General features: G+C 33.1%; 1 long non-coding RNA gene across 2 annotated transcripts; it reads right to left on the bottom strand.

The window, feature by feature from the left end:
- Window positions 1-11,890: 11,890 nt before the first annotated feature.
- Window positions 11,891-13,938, bottom strand: LOC149483741 (uncharacterized). 2 transcript variants are annotated; one of them, XR_016316349.1, is made up of 4 exons: window positions 13,565-13,938; window positions 13,116-13,293; window positions 12,735-12,839; window positions 11,891-12,572 (listed from the first exon to the last, which is right to left on the bottom strand). It is a non-coding gene; the product is annotated as an uncharacterized LOC149483741 (long non-coding RNA). The 2 variants fall into 2 exon arrangements; XR_016316348.1 differs by lacking the exon at window positions 13,565-13,938 and having other exon boundaries at window positions 13,116-13,535.
- Window positions 13,939-21,935: the final 7,997 nt, after the last annotated feature.

The following is a 21,935-nucleotide window of genomic DNA, read 5'->3' as shown; positions in this document are numbered from 1 at the left end:
TAATTTTGAATACACTTAATTTTTTCTTTGTCAGGTCGAATGCCATCAGCCGATATAGTATGACCTAAGTATAATAATTCAGTTTTTAAAAATTGACATTTACTTGGATTCAGTTTAAGATTCACTTGACGTAAACGTTCAAAAATTTCGATTAAATTTTTGTTATGGGACTCTAAATTTCTACCAAAGCAAATAAGATCATCTAAGTAGATAAAACAATTTATAAAGTTTAGTCCAGACATAGCTATAGACATGACTCTAGAGAAAGCACTGGGACTTGTCTTCAATCCCATTGGTAGGCGTTTCATTTGATATTGTCCTGTACTGGTAGTAAACGCTGTAATTGGTCTTGAATCTGGTTTTAATGAACACTGATAATAAGATTGACTAAGATCTAAATGTGAATAATAAATAGCACCAGACAACGAATCTAAAATTTCTGTAATGTTTGGAAGTGGAAATTTGTCATCTTGTATTATCTCGTTTAATTGTCTGTAATCAATCACTAAACGCCAATTTTTATTATTTTTACTATCTGATTTTTTAGGTACCAATAAAATCGGACTGGACCATTCACTTTGAGATGGTTCAATTACATCATCATCTAACATTTGTTTAATTTGTTTCTCTATTTCTGGTTTTAAACTATGTGGCAATCTGTATGGTTTAACATATACCGGATTTACATTTTGTTTCAATTGAATTGTTTGTTCACCTAAGTTCGTGGTAGTGAGTTTATCGCCGGGCAAATGAAATATGTCAGCATACTTTGAACAAATGCTTTCTATGCTAGCAAGAAGTAGATCACGGTAGCAATAACCACGACTAAAATTACAGCTAGTAGAATGTTATTTGTTACGATCTGGTGTTGGACGTCATTTTCTTCGAAAATTTGTGCCTTGTTGGAACCTGCCGCATTTTGGTTTATCTGGATTTCCTTGTCTTCGGTTTTTGAGTACGATTTTCCCATTATGTTCAAGCACTTTTACTGTCTCTTTACACACGTTTGTCACCACTCGGCTCCAAAGTGACGCACTAAAGTAAAAGTTTTTATAACGACAACTGTAAACTTGGCTATCTACGAGCACCGAGGCACACAGGAATCCGCCGCGTTGGCGAAATTCGCCGAGTCGCCGGTCACCCGACACTCGCCCACGCCACGGTATGGCAGGGTCGCCATGAGGTGAGGGGAGCTGGTGTAAATGAAATAATACGACCGTCTCGGTTGAACTTATGATTTATTCTGTCTTAGTAAGATACAATACCACTACACGATTAGTTTTTAGTGAATATTAAGCTTTCCGTGTGATTAGAGCTTCTTGTGAAAATTAAGCTTTCCGTGTGATTAGAGCTTTTTGTGAAAATTAAGCTCTCCATGCGATTAGAGCTTTTTTGTGAAAATTTAGCTATCCGTGCGAAAAGAGCTTTTTGTGAAAATTAAGCTCTCCGTGCGAATAGAGCTTTTTGTGAAAATTAAGCTCTCCATGGGATTAGAGCTCTTTGTGAAAATTAAGGTCTCCGTGCGATTAGAGCTTTTTTGTGAAAATTAAGCTTTCCGTGCGAATAGAGCTTTTTGTGAAAATTAAGCTCTCCATGGGATTAGAGCTCTTTGTGAAAATTAAGCTCTCCGTGCGATTAGAGCTTAATGAGAAAAATTAAGCTCTCCGTGCGATAAGAGCATTTTATGAAAATTAAGCTTTCCGTGCGATTAGTTTTTTGTGAAAATTAAGCTCTCCGTGCGATGAGAGCTTTTTGTGAAAATTAAGCTCTCCGTGCGATGAGTTTTTTGTGAAAATTAAGCTCTCCGTGCGATTAGAGCTTTTTGTGAAAATTAAGCTCTCCATGCGATTGGAGCTTTTTGTGAAAATAAAGCTCTCCATGTGATTAGAGCTTTTTGTGAAAATTAAGCTCTCCGTGCGATTAGAGCTTTTTGTGAAAATTAAGCTCTGCGTGCGATTAGAGCTTAATGAGAAAAATTAAGCTCTCCGTGCGATGAGAGTTTTTTGTGAAAATAAAGCTCCATGCGATTAGAGTTTTTTTGTGAAAATTAAGCTTTCCGTGCGAATAGAGCTTTTTGTGAAAATTAAGCTCTCCATGGGATTAGAGCTCTTTGTGAAAATTAAGCTCTCCGTGCGATTAGAGCTTTTTTGTGAAAATTAAGCTTTCCGTGCGAATAGAGCTTTTTGTGAAAATTAAGCTCTCCATGGGATTAGAGCTCTTTGTGAAAATTAAGTTCTCCGTGCGATTAGAGCTTTTTGTGAAAATTAAGCTCTCCATTCGATTAGAGCTTTTTGTGAAAATTAAGCTCTCCGTGCGATTAGAGCTTTTTGTGAAAATTAGGCTCCGTGCGATTGGAGCCTTTAATGAAAATTAAGCTCTCCATGCGATTAGTTTTTAGTGAATATTAAGCTTTCCATGTGATTAGAGCTTCTTGTGAAAATTAAGCTTTCCGTGTGATTAGAGCTTTTTGTGAAAATTAAGCTCTCCATGCGATTAGAGCTTTTTTGTGAAAATTAAGCTTTCCGTTCGAATAGAGCTTTTTGTGAATATAAAGCTTTCCGTGCGATTAGAGCTTTTTATGAAAATTAAGCTCTCCATGCGATTAGAGCTTTTTTGTGAAAATTAAGCTCTCCGTGCGATTAGAGCTTTATGTGAAATTTAAGCTTTCCGTGCGATTAGAGCTTTTTGCGAAAATTAAGCTTTCCGTGCGATTAGAGCTTTTTGTGAAAATTAAGCTTTCCGTGCGATTAAAGCTTTTTGTGAAAATTAAGCTCTCCGTGCGATGAGAGTTTTTTGTGAAAATGAAGCTCTCCGTGCGATTAGAGCTTTTTTGTGAAAATTTAGCTTTCCGTGCGATTAGAGCCTTTAATGAAAATTAAGCTCTCCATGCCATTTTATGCGGTTATCAATTCGGCCGGTATATTTTTTTTTATGTATGTACACCGATTACTCCGAGGTTTCTGAACCGATTTACGTGATTCTTTTTTTGTTCGATGCGGGATGGTGTCGAATTGGTCCCATAAATTTTTTTTTTCGGATAGGCCCAGTAGTTTTTATTTTATGAGCATTTTTGTCTGTACTCGATGACTAAGTTGATATGTAGCAAGTAACTTTGATTCACTTCCCGGTAACCGATTGAGCTGAAATTTTGTATACGTATGTAAATTTGATAGCGATGAAACATTATCATGACATGAAGCCGATTTGATGATGGAATCGGAAGGTGGCCATAGGAACTCAGTAATATATTGACTCAACTTTATCGAGTTTGGGCTTGTTTGATTCGTGTTGAAAAATACACTAAAAAGTATTAAATAAAAATAACTGCGTTAAAAACAACCGACTTCAAAAACGGAAAAGTAAGAAATAAAAAAGATTTGATATTATTAACTACTACATAATATTATTGTACATATTTCGCAATAAAAAGTGGCCTATGTCCTTTCTCGGGTATCAAAATATCTCTATACCAAATTTCATGCAAATTGGTTCAGTAGTTAAGGCGTGATTGAGTAACAGACAGACAGACAGAGTTACTTTCGCATTTATAATATTAGTATGGATATTAGTAGTTTATTATAAAATTATTATTATTAGAAACATTACTTATATAATATTTTATATATTTATATATTTTATAACATTTATTTCAGGTAACCGACAATAAATTGTACAGACCCATAGAATAAATATTAAATACGTTAATAATAGGTAGTGTGTAATAGTAGATAATATTATAAAGCTTTGCTTTTTAATATAAGGCAATAATTAACTACAACAACAGAGGTCAATTCATAACGAATTATTGAAATCTAGTTTAGCTATCATAATATCTATTATTTTAGAAGCTGTTCACTGTTTTTTTTATTCATCATCCCCATCTTTTGACCACGCGCATGAAATTTTTTTATCGAAATTTATCAAAATACCCCCGTTAAAAATCATAATTTTATTATGTTCATGAAGTACCTACCTACCTACTACACGTTCGTCTACTTATTTCTTAAGATAAGATGTAATTAGTTTATTAAATCAAACACAATTATTTCAAAAGCGTCTCATATTTTCCTCTTAGAGTAATGAAGCTTATATTTTCCTCTTAGAGTAATAAGCATATTTTCCTCTTAGAGTAATGAGCTTGAAATTACAATTTACAACCAATATGTAATTACTAAAGCATTACCTATATAATACAGTAAAATATTCTTTATAATTATTAATTTGTATTTTTTTTTATTTAAGTAGAAATTTTCAATAGATATTTAGTTAAAAAGGTAGGTAGGTAAGTATGTAGTTAAAAAGCAATCGGATAGTGTCGTTGCTGGGATAAAGGTTTGGTTTATTGTTGGATTTAGTTTCAATTTACCCAAAGAGGTTTCAGTCTTTAGAGATGTCTATGTTTTAAATAAATGTCTCTGGTATTAAGAAAAAACTTTAAACTCTACCAGTATATTTTGTTCATTTCTTGATAGTTACTTTTGTTTTGTTTATCTATCCAATTCTTAGAGCATTATTAATGCTCTAAGATCCAATTAGAAAATTGTAATTTTGCTATATTGCGTGGCAGAGAAATAACGACATTCTAAGACCATGAAAATTAGTAGGAACTGCCTTTATTTAGTTACGAAACCTAACTAATTGATTAGTTTTAATTTTTTATTTTATCTATCCTTGTACTTTATAGTTATCCGATATTATCCTTCTCCAATATGCATTTAACTGTTAATATTATTGCAGATGTTAAGCCCTTACAAAAATGGATTCTGTAAAAATATGCAGTCGTCATTTGCGCGCGAAATCCGAAAATCGTAATCGTATTCATATAATAATGGCGGCAATTTATCCAAAATATAACCTTTTCACGACTGAAGTCATTCAAAAGGCTTTACTACGAGCAAAATAACCACAATTCGTTCAGACATGAGACATCGTCTGTTATTATCGCTCGAGCTACCTCTAGGTCTGGAGCGCACAGATAATAAATGATTTAAGGGGAATATCGATATTAAGGCGTACCTATTTTATGATATCGGTGCGTGTTGATAACGTTATAACGATGTTACAAATATCGATACGTTACTGGCACGTTTAAAAATGATTTATATAGTCTCAATCATTTCATGTTCTTATTTGCTTTCCTTATTAATAGTAATTTAATTTAAATAAGTGTGTTAATAACTGTATAAAATCGTTAAAAAAATATCGGTTCTTTAAGTCCTATGTTTTCCTGTAGTATTGTAAGCCATGGCAAACTTTTGTTGAGCAACTGTTGAACTCTGTGTTGCTGGAATCTTGGTTTATGTTATAAGTATAAAATTAAACTGGTTAAATTATAATCTATGCTATTTTATAAAACTGCATAGTTCTACTATTGCAAGATATTTTAATTCCCTGTTTAAACTTAAAATAATGTCTAGATATATTGAAAATTTTATTTAACTGTTTCAAATTAAAGTAATATATTCTTATCTATTAAACTGAGATCTACAGTGCGTATTACTCCCAAAATGTTTTAAACTTTGATTGGCGACGTTGCGACTGGGAACGCCACGGGAACACATTTTGAATGCTAAAACCTCTTCGGTGCGAAACTTTTTGGAACTTTTTTTATTTAATATCGGGAATTTATTGCTATTCCACCCTCGTTTTGTGGGTAATTGTACATTTGAAGGTGAATTTGTTCGAAACCGAGGGCATAATAGATATTTCTTATGATAACTTCGGAAAAAGGGATGAAAAGTTAGAACCACCGTCGCAACACCTTTTTATTATTATTTGCATCATTTATTTATGCGAGTTAAGAAAATCTGTAGACGCAATTTTTTGCGTATTATTAACTTTTATATGCAAAAGAGAAGAAATTAAACAATACCGAAAACTGGTACCGGTACATAGGTACCAATTAATAGATACATACCTAAATATATTTTTTATTCAGGTCTCCATAATATTGTCTACTTGAAATATTATATACTTAGTTTTGTTAGGCGATTAACACACGGTGCCGCGTGCCGCCGCGGTTGGCGGTGAAGCGGTTCTCAAGTTGCATTGGCTTCTATTAAATCCGTTGATACCAAACACACATACACCGCCCGACCGCGCGGGCGAACAGTCCGTACCTCGTAGGGATTCACTGCCAACCGCCGCGGTGCGCGGTGCCGTGTGTTAATCGCCTTAATCATACAAATCAGTTCAAAGTGTTTAATTTGCCATTTATACTCTATTACACGTAGCAAGAGAAAGCACAGAGTAAATAAGACCCAGAGTCGCCCAACAATAATTAAATTCATATTTCCTCCAATACTGTAGACGATCACACAGTCTAGGCTTGCACAAGCACTTAAAACCCTGCATTTGCAGACACAAAAGGAACAAAACTCCTAATTTCATTACAGCCAGTGAATTCAGAAATTTATTTGCTTAGCTTAACATAACGTATTACCTTTCTGTGTCTGCACCTGCGTAATGCAATTTTCAAAACAAAAGGATTTCATGCAACTAGCTATCATATTTGTCTTTATCTTTTTATTCAGAGCAACGGTGGAAAAGTAAAAAGAGATACTTTTTGAATCTATGTCAGTTTGTTTAGTTAGGCGACAGGTTAGTACTATATATATAGGCACTAATTATTATAACCCTGAAGGGAGTTTATAATAAAAATAAACATTATATTTTATTCAATGTTTTATTCAATTTATTATGTTATAGTGAGTTAAAATTCAACATTAGGTAGACTTTTAACTCACTATATCATAAATTTAATATCAGTCAATCATTTTCATCATATCGAAACCAATATGAAAAAAACTTAACTGACGCCGTTCTATCTCTCAAGCAGCTCATATCTTCACAGACCATTCAAAAGGCAGACGGCATAATCTATAGTGGAAATCTTAGCTTACACAGATCAATAACTAGATATTGCAAACCGGAATACAGACAGACAAATATCCTTACGGAAACTGAGCTCCGACGCTTCATAGTGAGCAATTTTTCATTAACCAACTTTGGAAAAAGGAGGAAGGATAGTGGAAATTTATGTGTAATACCTAATTTGTAGTATGGTAAGTACTAGCACCGGTAAGTCAAGTCCGCCCCGGCTTCGCCCGTGGTACATATTTCGCAATAAAAGGTAGCCTATGTTCTTTCTCAACTAAAGATTATCTGTGCCAAATTTCATCAAAATCGGTCCAGTAGTTTATGCATGAAAACCATACATACATACAAATGATTTAATATGTATTTCTAGTTATTTATTAGAAATTATAAATACAATTTGATTTATTTATTGTATTTTTAATTTTATAGCATTCATAACTTATTTCAAGACTAGTAGTGGACTAAGTTTGATTCTGGGTCTTCCGACAAACAGAGTTACCTTCACATTTTTTATTTTACAAAACAAACTAATAAATACTTATAAATTAATATTGAAGTGAATATCTACATAAAAGATAAGGTCTATTGATAAAAATAAAAAATCTTCAAACAGTTTAGTAAAAGAAAATACAAATTGACAAAATGAAGAAAACTTTTCGTCTTCAACACGAGGTCTCAATGTAAAAGATAGTTCTAAAATAAATTCGCTACTCCGTAACAGGAAATTCATTGCAATTGAAACGAATAAATCCTTTCCTCTACCTCTATTATTTTGTTTTCAAGTGTTTTCTCTCTATTGATATTTAACTTTATTCTTCTTTTGTTGCTTTCATTCTGAAATGATTTGAGATATGATAAAATGTTCTGTAGTTACAATAAAATTGTAATAATTAAATAGTGAGTATTGGTGTCCCACAACACAGTAAAGTTCTCTAAAGGGCCTCTGCGTGTTGTATCCGTGTCCCCACGTAAGCCTTCCAAAGGACCGGGTGCCTTCCTTATGATGGTATCCGAGTATTATGGAAGTGAATACTCACTTCCATTGATCTCTTACAGGTTTACTAATCAGCTAGGTTTTGTAATTTTAGTTAATCACAAATGTAATGTACCTAATTAGGAAATGTTCAAATTTTCTTAATTTATAATTTCGTTAAAACCTTCTAAGACATTTGACAAACTAATAAAGTAGAATAAAATCGACAAAGTCATCCCAAATTCATTTTATATACAAACAATATTGAACTGACCATCTATATATTTCTACAAGAACTGAATAACGCTTCCCAATACTTGTAATTAGCGATGTAATACAGCCACGTATCGCTGACGTCTAACTAACTTACATTAGGAACGTCTGGACTATCGCATTGTATGTAACTAGCAATTACACTCGACGTGACTCGCATTTCGCTGATTTGGCAAACATACCCGAAAAAGCTATCGCATTTCTTCTCTCATTTCTCATTTCTCATGGATGGATACTTACTCTTTTAAAAACAATTGTTTGGATCTGTATGCAATTTGGTATAGAGATAAAGTATATCATGGATTTGTACATAGACAATATATTTTTTAAATTGCAAGGTCCAGGCTCGTTTAAAGCGGCTCGATAGAGCACTGTGGTGGTTTAGTCAGTAAGAATCCGACATAACCCAAGGATCCAAGGATCCCGGGGGCAGTGGGTATCTATGCAAGATTTCCCCACTATAAAAAAGTCATCGAAGTAGGTATTTGTAGATAAAAATATTCAACTATCATTATAGCTTTTTATCTGTAGGTACTTAAACTTTTCTCGAGAATTCGAACAAACTTTAACTATGCTTAAGCTCAAAGTTGTGCGTTACTATGTAAATAATGCTGTTCAATCGAGCGATGTTTGGGCGGGCGGGCGTCTATATGTATTGTGAAGATATTAAATGAATTTACATTTTAAAAAGGTCATGCTTAGGACAAATCTTATTCATGTTGTTTTATCAGTTAAAGTGTTTTAGGTGCAAGTAGTCACTGTTAAAGTCTATATATTATGTAATTACAGATCGTATATTTTTATCTTAATTCCATCGGGGTTAATTCAATGAATTGCAAAAACTAAGTTTGCTTATATTTTTAGTCCATCTTAGTAGTTTGAATGTATAATGTTCATATAATCAAATTATCATACAGGTAATCAAATCGAAATATATAAATAAAAGCTACCTAAATCGCGCAAAGTAAAAATTACATTCGAACTTCACTAACTAAAGGTAATCTTGTCCACATTTGTGCAGAAATAATCTCGCTAGCCGAAATACGGAAATAAGCCAGCCATTTTTGTGCGATAGCTCTAGTAATGTCCCCGTTTACAAATAGCTAAGCAGCATGAATTTCAAGATAAGGCTATTAACAAGTCAATACAGACTCAAGTGGCCCACTTTTCTTGGAAGATCGCCAGACCTCAAGCCTTCTTCTCTTGGCGGGCTGCCATGTAAAATCGTATAGCAACTTGAAGAAATGTTTAAAAATATACTGACATCTGCAAATGTATGAAAAAAATCAAATGATTTCGCGAAACCGATAAATATTGATGACATCCCGGCTGCGGTGTTGCCGCCAATCCGCCATTTTGATTAAACTTTTATTGTTACATTTAAATCGACGACCGCGAGATTGGAACGCGTGCCGCGAATACGCACCGGCTTCAATGCATACAGCCCATCCACCCAAATCGCTTTACATAAGATTCCAAATTCCGACTCACTGATTCGGATAATAGTAGAGCGAATTCTGTAGGATCACTTGGCTGAATACTACGTTTCCAGTGCCTTCTGTGAGGAAACGAGCGGAAAATCGAATTTGGAACTTCAAAATGGCGGGAATATGAGGCAATATGTCATGAGGTTATGATAGATTGTCAATCTCAATAAGTTTGATGGTTATTCACAGGTGAAACGCGGATAAAAGTCGAGTATCTGTGATGAAATACGCCTTGTAATGGCTATAATTTCCTTTGGGAAATTGCCAGTTGTCACTCAAAAGCTCTACGAGGTCTGATTACCTACAGTTAAATTAAGAACGTCATTTTATTTTCAATTTTACTACGTTTAAAATAAAAATGTGATGAATAAAAAGCACAAAACTCTATAATACGCAGTAAATATTTTTCAGGAAAGCGTATAAAGCTTTTATGGAACTTCTGCTAGCAAACTATGTAATAAAAATTGACAATGTATTATCGGAAAATACTCGAGATTTTCATGGCGTTTCATAAACGTGCATGCAGGGCAATTCAAGTGTCATACAATGCGACCAGCATAGCTGGGCCTGCGATAGTGTATTATAATCTTAGATAAATCGAATTTTAATATGGGGAGGGTGAAAAGAGCGAGGTCAACTTTAACCGGTTAAGTTTCGTTTGAAAAGACGAGTTACAATGAGGCTTGTAGAGTACTTGTTTTAAAGAGTCGTTAGTATATAAGAGGGTATGTCGTAAATGAGTAATTAGGGCACATTTTTGCATTGTTTCCGGGCTATAAAAATTGCATTTTATTTGAAAGTCCTGAAAAAAGGGATAAGATGATTCGTGACTAATGGCTTGATATGTTGACCCATTTTTCTTATATTCCTGAAAAACTATTTATGGTGGAAATAGCCATGCTCATGTATAGATTATAATAGATGCACGATTGAAAATTACTGTTTTAGAAAATGTAGAGAATCCAACGTATTATGTGTGTAAAATTATTACAGAAATCGATGTAATCAACTAAATTAGCTGAGCTTTGATCCTATAAATTACAAATGCTTTTAAATTAAATGAACAGGAAAATAACAGCCCTTGAAATATGCATGCTACTTGAAATATAAAATTATACAGGGTATTTAATGAGCTGTATCAAAAATCATTAAACATAACCCTTAATTAATTACACCTCTGTTTAGCAAATAGCGTACATTAGCGCGAATCAATCAGGCGGCAGGTGCAAGTGAGACACGTCAACTGCTTATTAATGCTGCGCTCCTGGTACCGTGATTCGAAGATGGATTACATTATGATTACGAATTAGTTTATTTGTTTGTCATTATTGCTAACTTTATGTGAAGGATGATATATGCCTATAGCCTTCCTCGATTCATGGGCTATGTAACACAGAAATAATTTTTCAAATCGGTCCAGTAGTTCCTGAGATTGACACGTTCAAACAAACTCTACAAGCTTTACCTCTATAATAATATTAAGTAAAGATTGCATACTTCGTAGGTACTCTGATACCAAGTACGTATCGGAATATAGCATAAATACAAACAATAAAAAAGTCTGATTAACACAGGTTCTTTATGAGGCTTTCATCCCAGCTCAAACCAAGCGGAGCCGGGATTAACGACTAGTATTTCATATAGTAGGAATAAAATAATAGGAATTAATAACTTTCTAACAAAACAATATACGGTCTATGAAATATCCTAAAATTACCGGCTGTTACTAAGCCCATGTAAAGACGTTAAACGAGGACCTTAATTAAACCTCTGAACAACGATCATATGGAACTGCCATATGCATGTACTTTTCCTGCATACCTAAGTAAACAAATCGGGGTACAAACATGGCGGGCTAGGGACGTTCACTTGTTCGTCTAGTCGATAATATTGTATCGATTGATGATAGAGTTAAGAATGGGTAATTCAGGTAATAAGAATTTTGTCTTTTTGAATGATAAGTATGCAGTAGGTGCTTACCTAGTAAGAGGTACTTCTTTCAACAAAATAAAAAAAGATAACTACTTCTATCGGGCAATCGTTACTCGGTAATTCGTGATTCGGATTAACCATTTTGCAATTGTACCTACCTACTAGGGATAGCTGTAGTGTGTAATCAATACATTTTGATATTTTCGTTCTGCAGTTTTATATGAAACAGCCGATTTTTTTCGCGATTGACAGGGTTTTTTTATATACCTATGTATCCTCACTAATCCTATCCTATCATACTTCCTACTAATATTATAAAAGAAAGTTTGTGAAGATGGATGTGTAAGTTTGTTACTCTTTCACGTTAATACTACTGAACCGATCACAATGAAATTTAGCACACATATTGAGGGTAACTTGAATTAACACATAAGATAGGTTTTATAATATTATAAATGCGAAAGTGTGTATGTATGTATATTCCGTTTTCACGCTAAAACGGACAAGCCAATTTTGATGAAATTTAACATCGGGTTTTATTTGACCATGGAGCCATCCATAGGGTACTTTATTTATTTATTTATAAGCTTTATTGCACACAAACAGAAAATACAAATTTTACTTAATAGGACATATTTAGTCAAAAGGCGGCTTTATTGCTCCAAGCATTTTCTTCCAAGCAACCCATTCGATCATAAGAGCATTCTTTACCCGCGACTTCGTTCGCATGTCCGAAAATAAAAAAGAGCAGAGCCGCTGGCTAAAATACATGTGAGTGACTCAAGCAGATGTCAAGGGCAAGTATAGTTAAATAACAAACACAATTTTTTCATAAAATAATTTATTTAAGTTATAGTGGTTACTATATATGTTTAGGTACATGCGACAGTAGTCACAGATGCTGCAAATGAGCTTGGCCATATACAGTGTGGAAATTTGTTGACGGACCACTTCATTTAAACATTTAATTTTCTTTTTCTGTTTCTCCACTTTTTCTCCTATTTTTTTAATTATTCGAGTGCTGAAGCCTAAAACATTAAATAAATTTTAATTATTGATAACAGTTCTCATAATTATACACATGAATCTCAGCATGTATGACTAAGACTATGAAAAAGTTACGTATTGAAGTTCCCTTTTTTTTAAACAAGAATTATTTCATATAGGTTTTATTCAAGAACTGCTCTTACCAATTCAAGATCCTTGGCATCTTGTGGATGTGGATAACCTGAGCATGATGGTTAATCAGTAGTATTTGATATGTCAATTAAAGCAAATTGAGATGGATGGTCTGCCTGAAAGAGATAAAAATGTTACATTAGATATGGTCCCAAGTAATAATAAATAGATTGCTACAGAAACATGGACTCAATGTTTGGTAAATTGTAAAACTTTTAGTATTTTTTTTATTAAAATAATTTATTGAACAAACATAGTGTATTATATACTTATGGAAAGTGTAGCTTTCCAACAACGAAAGAATTAAAAAAATTGGACCAGTAGTTTTGAGGTCTTTTTGTGCATACACAATCAAAGTTGTTGTTTAATAAAAAGATTGATGAATTATTTACCTTTGCAAATACTGTTGGGATAGCATCATCTCTCAATCAAACAATGTTTAAAGTCTTATTAAATGCGCTCTCTTCAAAGTGCAATGAGCACACATTAATGTTTTTAGTTCCTGGCCGGATATTTTCTATGCCAATCTTTTCCAACCATGCCTTTCGCCGGGATTCGTTACTTGGTAAACTAAAACGAGAAAATATACAACAATATATAACTTCGCACGTAATTAATAAACAAATTAATAATTTATCGATAAGGTGTTTATGCGATGATGTTCGACACTAGCACTCATGTTTATGTTTTCGATGCAAATGAAATAAGGAGAATATTGCGGGTTTCTACAGCTCATAATAACTAAGATGATTAAATGTAAAATGATTAAAAGATTTCTATACACTTGATAATAAATACACTTTAATATGAGCAACAATTTAACAAAATGTTAGCCACTTACCGTTGAAAGGTTAGATTGGTCTGTTTTTGCTTTGGCATAAGCCACAACCTACTATAGAACACTTCATGGTACCTATTATTATTTTCAATTATACTTATTACACTCGATTATGGTCGAAAAACACTGGAAAATCATAAAAATTTCACAATGACATCTTCTCACATGTAAACAAAACCGTATACTAAGATGGCGTCCGTGGCAGCAAAGGATATCGATGCCAATGAAGAGGGCGCTAATAAAAAGAGTGTAGATGCTTTTTCTAAGGTAAAACCACTGTTGTGAGAAAGAGATGGGTATATCATTATTATTTCCGCGTCAAATTGAACAATTACGGCAGTTCCATAGGATTCTTTGTTCTGAGAATTAAACACATGTACAAACTACAAAGGCATTGTGGTCTCAATATTAGTTATGTTTCACAATCACACATAATATTGGTTAAAATTTCACATTGGTTAATGTACGTAATTGTATTCTTTTGTTATATTTGTGTATTCATAATTTTATTTATTCAGTAAACAGGAATATAATTGGATTTTTTATTAGATGTTGCGGAAATGTGGCACAGGAAAACATTAAATGATAAAAAAATATGGTTTTAGTGAATCCCGCGACATTGTTTGCTTAAATCATACTTATTGTCTAAAACTTAAAGAAGTAGGTAAGTATCTAATAAGTTAATTATAATAAAATAGTTCAATCGTTTGTTTTCTAATCGCAAGAAACTATATAACACACAGGTAGAGTTGACAGACATTTCTTTTTTTTATCTGCATTAAATAAAAATATCTTGCATTGATGTTTCAAAAGTTCGTATATTTTAAATAATTTATTTGTAAAAAGTACGAATGCACAGAGAAATTTACTTAGATTTTCCACCTTTTTCCTAAATTACGTAAAATAAGTCATGCCTTAACAAGAGATGGCGAGTAATCAAATAACTATGGTATATTCAATCTCCTTAGACGTAGAATTTAAGTAAACAGACGGTCGTTCCGCAATATTTATTTGATAAAATCTTGCGGTGATTGCCGACGGTCTGAGACCTGTCATTTTAGGAGGGCTTGGAGAGTACACGGGGGAAAATTTGGTGCGATTTCGCCGCGTTTTTCAGAGGTAATATTTTCCTTTCGTGCACGGTATGGAGAATTTTGTTGTTATTCATAGGATGAATATTATTTAAATTTTAAAGTTTAAACTAGATACTGTTTTATTTTAGTCTTTGTTATAATTATTATTCGTCATAATATGCGTAACGTATGCGGACACAACTATCGATTTTTTTTCTATCAAGCGTGGAATATGTCACTATAAAAAGTTTCTACCACAGCTAAGTATCTACAATACATTTGTGAATCGGACTACTCTGTAAAAAGTTATTATAGTCATAAAAAATATACGCGTAGACTTGAGAACCTCCTCTGTTTTTCGCCGCTTCAAAAAAGGAGCGGAATAGTTCAAAATGTGTATCCGTACAACACCCATTGCGCCCTAAAGGTTGGCGTAGGGAAAGAAAATGTGTACCTTGTTATTTTGGCAACATTCGTTTGAACGCTCCGATGATTATGGCAGAATCCAGTTTATTTCTTTTGACATTTCTTTTTTATAAATGGTAAGAGTTAATGTTGTTACCGCAAATGTAGATTTAATGGTCGACATTTTTTATTCGAGTGAACATCTATCCGTATATTATTTTATATTTTCAAAAGCATGAAGAATACGAAAACAAGCGTCTGTTCAATTCATTTTAAAACATTCAAATTTAAAACGCCTAGATAGATTGTGAACATTATCAACAGTATAAGAACATTGCTATAATTTGACTGTAAGGTGTTTACTATTTATAAGCATAATTTTTCGGGATTTATTCTAAAGAATGGTATGTATTTATTTTAAAGTTACTAATACATAATTGAAATAGCCAAGTTGAAATTGTCAATATAAGACAATATTAATTAATGATTTTCTATATATACTTTTTTGATTTTCTATAATATTGATATCAAATAGTACGACAAATCTTTGTACTTAGAAAGATAAAGACATACCTAAGATTTATCTATCAGAGACTAATCTGTCGTTCTAAGTTCTAACAATTTTGTGCCACGGTTCATTAATATCTTGCCAAGAGAATGCGTTTGCTAGTTTAACTATGCGCAATAAATAATACCTAATTACCCGTATAATTGTAGGCAATTATTCATTTAGTTAGATGCAATATTATATCAAAGGAAGTGATATTAATTAGATTTTTACTAAGTGATTGACAATGATGGAGTATGGACCTCTTTAAAGCGCGTCACACACGGTGAAGATACTATAATATTTTATCTTAAGATACTGTTATATTTTATATTACAGTATCTTAACGCATCCGGTATCAGCGTTCGGACCATCATTTTTCTTTTTGTCATTGCGTACTAAGACTCCTGTAGAACCGCCATCCTGTTACAAATGACCCACAAAATTTCGCGTCATTTGTAACAGGATGTTGGTTCTACAGGGGTCTTAGTACGCAATGACAAAAAGAAAAATGATGGTCCGAACGCTGATACCGGATGCGTTAAGATACTGTGATATAAAATATAACAGTATCTTAAGATAAAATATGATAGTATCTTCACCGTGTGTGACGCGCTTAATTATTGTTTTGACAATGCGGTTGGTGCAACCACTCATGTGGTTATAATTCATCTAACCTTTAACGTTAAATATTAAGAAGGTACCTAAAATTAAATAACTGAAGTAATAATACTGTATGGTAATAAAATTCTATAAATTATTTGAAAAATATTTTATGATATAAATATAAACACATATTGGTTTTTCTTCTGTTTATGTATAATCGTTTTACGCATCTGTGATTTTTTTCTTGCAACAAACATCGTGAAAATGCACTCCTCTCTCGGTATAAAATATCGCACAAAGGCGGTATGTACTTCCGTAGCGAGTTGTTAAACATAACATAAGGATTTACAGACGGTACAACGGGCAACAGGTACATAGATGATAGAACACACAATAAAATAGTAAATAATTCGTTCCACAAGTTATCAGAATCATCTAGAACAAAGCTAATTAAAAACGATATTACTGCTATTAATCACACTGCACACAACATCTGTCTTGTATTGTCCTCTGGGGAAATATCCAACCTTAATAACTGTGCTTCAAGAAAAACTAGTCTATTTTGAGGGGAGTATCTGTTTTATTAACACTTATTACTTTTGTTTTATTATTTGTTTGTTTCCTTTGTCCTGTGTATTAACCGAGGATTGCTACTGAAATATTTAAAATCGTATTCCAACGTTCTACTTGTATACGTAGTATATTATTATTAGTCTGTGGTTCTACACAATATAACATACATAAAAGCTTGGCAAAAGTTCATGAGTAAATAATTCGGTAAAAGCGACTTTGACTAGTTATTTATTGTTTGATAAAAATTAAAATCTTACATGTGTTTTCTATGTTGCATATATAAAGTAATAAAATTGACCAACCGTCTTGAGCTTTTCAAATACAATGTTTAACGATAGCCATTTTGCAACGCACTGGAGTTCAAAAAGTAGAATTCTTTTGGAAGCATTTCTTTCTCATCATTATAAACAGAGTATACTTACCTACATTATTATTTACTACTGGTACAGAAAGCAGCTTAATGATCTAAGGAAAGAAGTAACATAAGATAAGATTTCATTAAGAGTCTGTACACAATTTACTCTACTCTTAACAGAATCATCTAAACCTTGCTCAGGTAGGTATTAAGTGTGAAAGCAGATGCAATTCGCCAATAGACCGATTAACGCAATCCCGGGCGAGTCCGGGCAAGTCCGGGTAATGCCGGGTAATCCGGGATTCGTTTGCCGCCGATAAATCACTACAAGTGCTAGTTCCTGTGGGATTAACACAGGGTTGGCAAAAACGAACGGGATGAATGTTTTTCGACGGTTCTGAAACGTCACTTAAAAAAAAGGACGGTTGGTTTTCGACGTTTGTAGAAGTGACCTTTTCAGCAAAAAAAGAATGATATTGTTTGTGTAATGTCAGAATGTTAATAATGTAGAGTTGTGGGTTAAAATCCATTATCTCATTTTTCTCTTGGTATTTATTCTTTTTGTTTAATTTATCTTTGCCAATGTGATTTAATATAGAATAATCTAATATAATTTCTAGTCTAGTCTCTATAAGTAAAGAAAAATCATGAAAATTTTCAGTTTATTAGGTATCTAAAAGATTTACCAAAATTCTTCCTATATATTTTTTTTAAACATAATATGATCTGATCTAGAGTCAGCTAAAAGAGCGTTTTAACATCCGTTAATATTTGACAACAAACGCAAAAATGAACAGCGAAATATTACCAACATTTAAAAGCAGTTCAACTTCAGAAAATAAAAGAAACTGATGAATGGTTATAGGAATCAATAATAATCGACACGTGTGTTACAGTTTAATGTTTCTCATCCTTTCACTGTGTAATTTTTCTATACTTTAATTGTTATCATTAATTTTACCGTTCCTTAATTCTTTATTTTCAAGGCTCATACAGATATATTTATAACATGAAAAGTTACATTATAAAGAGTAGAGCAGAGAGGTAAGCTTATTTTGGTAAACTGGACTGGGAGCACAGTGTACGGGATGTGGGTGGGAATCCGGAATAGGTGGGTTATAAGTCAGGAAAATTTCGATAAGACAGGAAAATTTCGATTGACAGAAAAATTACGATAAGTCAGGAAAATTTCCATAAGTTAGGAAAATTTCTATAAGCCAAGAAAATCTCTATAAGACAAGAAAATTTCTATGAGCCAAGAAAATGTCTATGAGAAGAAAATTTCCATAAGGAAAATTTCTATAAGTCAGTAAAATTTCCATAAGCCAGGAAAATTTCTCTGTTGGGAAATTATCTATAAGTAAGGAAAATTTCCATGTCATAAAATTTCTATAAGCCAAGTAAGGAAAATTTCTATGTCGGGAAAATTTCTATAAGTCAATAAAATTCGTTTTTCTAAGAATACCTAAATAAATTAGGAGCTTATACATATTTAAGGCGATAGAAAGGATTCAACTATAAGTTTCCATTCAAACATGGTTTCACCTGCGTGGCTCCGCTTCTGTTGGTCTTAGCGTGATGATATACAGTCGTACGAAAGAATTTTTCAACTCGGACCAGTAGTTCTTGAGATTAGCGCGTTCAAACTAACAAAGTCTTCAGCTTTATAATATTAGAAGATTCTATGACATTTTTACGTAAATATACTCAAAATTTTTGTAATTGGTTTCGTTCTTAAATAAAATATAAAGTACAACTTGTGATTTTTTTAATTAAGGTTTTTCATAAAAAGCTCAATACAGTAAACCTTAACATGCCATTTAAGGCAGTATTTACTTTAAGTGTTGTTACAACCCTAGCATAAGAAAACATTTGGGGGGAAAACAATCGAAGTCAGCACTAATGACGTATTATCTAGTTCGCTCGTTCGCGCCATTTCTTCGAGCCGCCGTGATTAATGTCCTCGTGCGAATTTAAATTACTCCATTGTTGCCAGTTTACAGGATTATTGTGATCGATTCGCTGTTTCCTATTGTTCTTATGATAGTAATACTACAATTGCAGGGCGTATTGCAATGATAAACAATTTGCTATAAGAGTGAGGAACTTATCAATTCTCGCTAATTTTATAGCTTATTTCTAATTCTTTTTTTTTTTAATAAAAACAAAACTAAATCGAACGTATTATTTTAGTACATTTATATTTCGGATTATTCAAGCTATTTTTAGTTTAAGTTACTGAGAATAACTTCAGGTAGGTAAGTGTTTTATTTATTGTTTAATTCACAGCACGAATGTAGAGCCGCCATAAGAAGAAGCAAATAAATGTATATATGTATAATTTATTATTGCAAAAACATATCTCTTAGTGTCTACTATTAACTAAATTAGTAAGAAATATTAGTAGGTGCCTAGGTGTAATATTTATATTATATTTAGTAGGAAGCCAACAAATCCTTATATTATAAACTAAATGCGAGCTGCGGTTTCACCCGCATGGTGATTCCGCTCCTGTCTTAGCGTGATGAATGATGATATATAGCCTGCCTTCCTCGATAAATGTGCTATCTAACACCGAAAGAATTTTTCAAATCGGACCAGTAGTTCCTGAGATTAGCGCGTTCAAACAAACAAACAAACTCTTCAGCTTTATAATATTAGTACAGATACATTTGTTTTTCTCTTTAGCCCTCCCATCCTGTACAACAATGTGTAACAACATGCCGACTATCGAAGGCCAGGCGGTTAAGTATGAATTCATCAATAGTTTCAATTGCAACTACTCAATTGTAATGAAGACAATCGGAATGCAATCAGAATTGATTGAATAATCATTGATATTATTTACATTTTAATATTTGTAATTTTATTTCTAACTCTAACATATAAGAAACTGCTAGATGCATTTGAAGCAATATAAATCAATTATTACCTACTAGCCGCTCGTCCCGGGTCCGTCCGGGCTGACCCAGGATAAAAACAAAAGCTGACACAATTATGTAGCATAGCATAATTATGTAGCAAAAATCATTAAGAGGGCGTATAAAGCCAGATAATTCTACGATTAAGCCTCGCCCATTACGCGCCATGCCGCGCGCCCTCACAATACCCTCATACACCCGGCTCATCCAACGTACGTAAAGTTCATCGCACGCTAAATTATACACAATATTCTTCGCTCGTTCAACGCGTATTTTCGGTAGTTAGTAGGTATGTTGTCTAAAATAATTGTATAAAACAGTGAAGTTGAAATCATCACAAATTATGTAATATGTCTTTTTATTATTATTTGTTTATAATTATTAATGATAATCTATACATATTATAAAACAATAAAAAAACTGTCTGTATGTAATATATAAAAAAAAAACAATATTAGGGAAACAGTATAGAGCACGAATCCGTAAAAAAGTCTGTCGAAATAGCGAGTATAGATACCTACTATTTTTAAATAAACATACGCAGTCGACGACACACATTCCTCCAGAACTTTATTTTGATTAATTTGGTTATAGTCCATTGAATGAGTCCCTCCAAGGGGGGTCTAGAGTGCGTGAGTTAGTAACGTAAGATGTTTCTTCGGAAACATGTCAAGAGTACCTAGGTAATAAACATACTAAAACCCCGGGCCACTGGGAGGAGCCCCGGAGTGGGGGGAGGGCGGAAATGGGTCCATTTTTTCATTTTTCGCTTAAATCTCAAAAACGGTACATGTTAGAGAAAAACTTTCAAGGAAAAATTGAAAGGCCATAAAATTATCTACAAGTTGTACCTGAATTATTTTTTCCTATATCCTACCGTTTCTGAGTTATACGCAGTAAAACATGATTTTGGCTCAAACAATTTCAACATCAATCGATCAAAAAATATTTCTTTCTTCCAAAAAACTCAAATGTGCAACTTGTGACCAGTACTGATAGATTGCTCTTAATTAGGTCTATAATTGGTAAAATAAACACATTCCTCCATGGAAGCCTTTAGGAGGAATCGATTGTCAAAATATTATATTAGGGCAGTTTGAGTTACTGAACTTGATCTTTTTATTTTTTTCTTCCAAAAAACTCAAAAGTGCAACTTGTGACCGGTACAGATAGATTGCTCATAATTAGGTCTATCATTGCTAAAAATACCAGATTCCACCACGGAGGCGTTTACGGGGAATTGAATTTTATCAGGGTAGTTACGATACATGAACTTTTTATTTTTTTTCTTCCAAAAAGCTCAAAAGTGCAACTTGTGACCGGTACAGATAGATTGCTCATAATTAGGTCTATCATTGATAAAAATACCAGATTCCACCATGGAGGCGTTTACGGGAATTGAATTTTATTAGGGTAGTTAGTTAAAAAGTTCATGTATCGTAACTACCCTAATAAAATTCAATACCTCCTAAAGGCCTCCATGGTGGAATCTGGTATTTTTATCAATGATAGACCCAATTATGAGCAATCTATCTGTACCGGTCACAAGTTGCACTTATGAGTTTTTTGGAAGAAAAAAATAAAAAGATCAAGTTCAGTAACTCAAACTGCCCTAATATAATATTTTGACAATCGATTCCTCCTAAAGGCTTCCATGGAGGAATGTGTTTATTTTACCAATTATAGACCTAATTAAGAGCAATCTATCAGTACCGGTCACAAGTTACACTTTTGAGTTTTTTGGAAGAAAGAAATATTTTTTGATCGATTGATGTGGAAATTGTTTGAGCCAAAATCATGTTTTACTGCGTATAACTCAGAAACGGTAGGATATAGGAAAAAATGATTCAGGTACAACTTGTAGATAATTTTATGGCCTTTCAACTTTTCCTTG

The sequence above is a fragment of the Colias philodice genome, chromosome 12 (assembly GCF_061535455.1).
Source record: "Colias philodice isolate Cphi_HAF_F1 chromosome 12, ilColPhil1 Martin Lab GWU primary, whole genome shotgun sequence".
Lineage (NCBI taxonomy): Eukaryota > Metazoa > Arthropoda > Insecta > Lepidoptera > Pieridae > Colias > Colias philodice.
The sequence above is the reverse complement of the archived record's forward strand: the minus strand, read 5'-3'. Positions and strand labels throughout refer to the sequence as shown.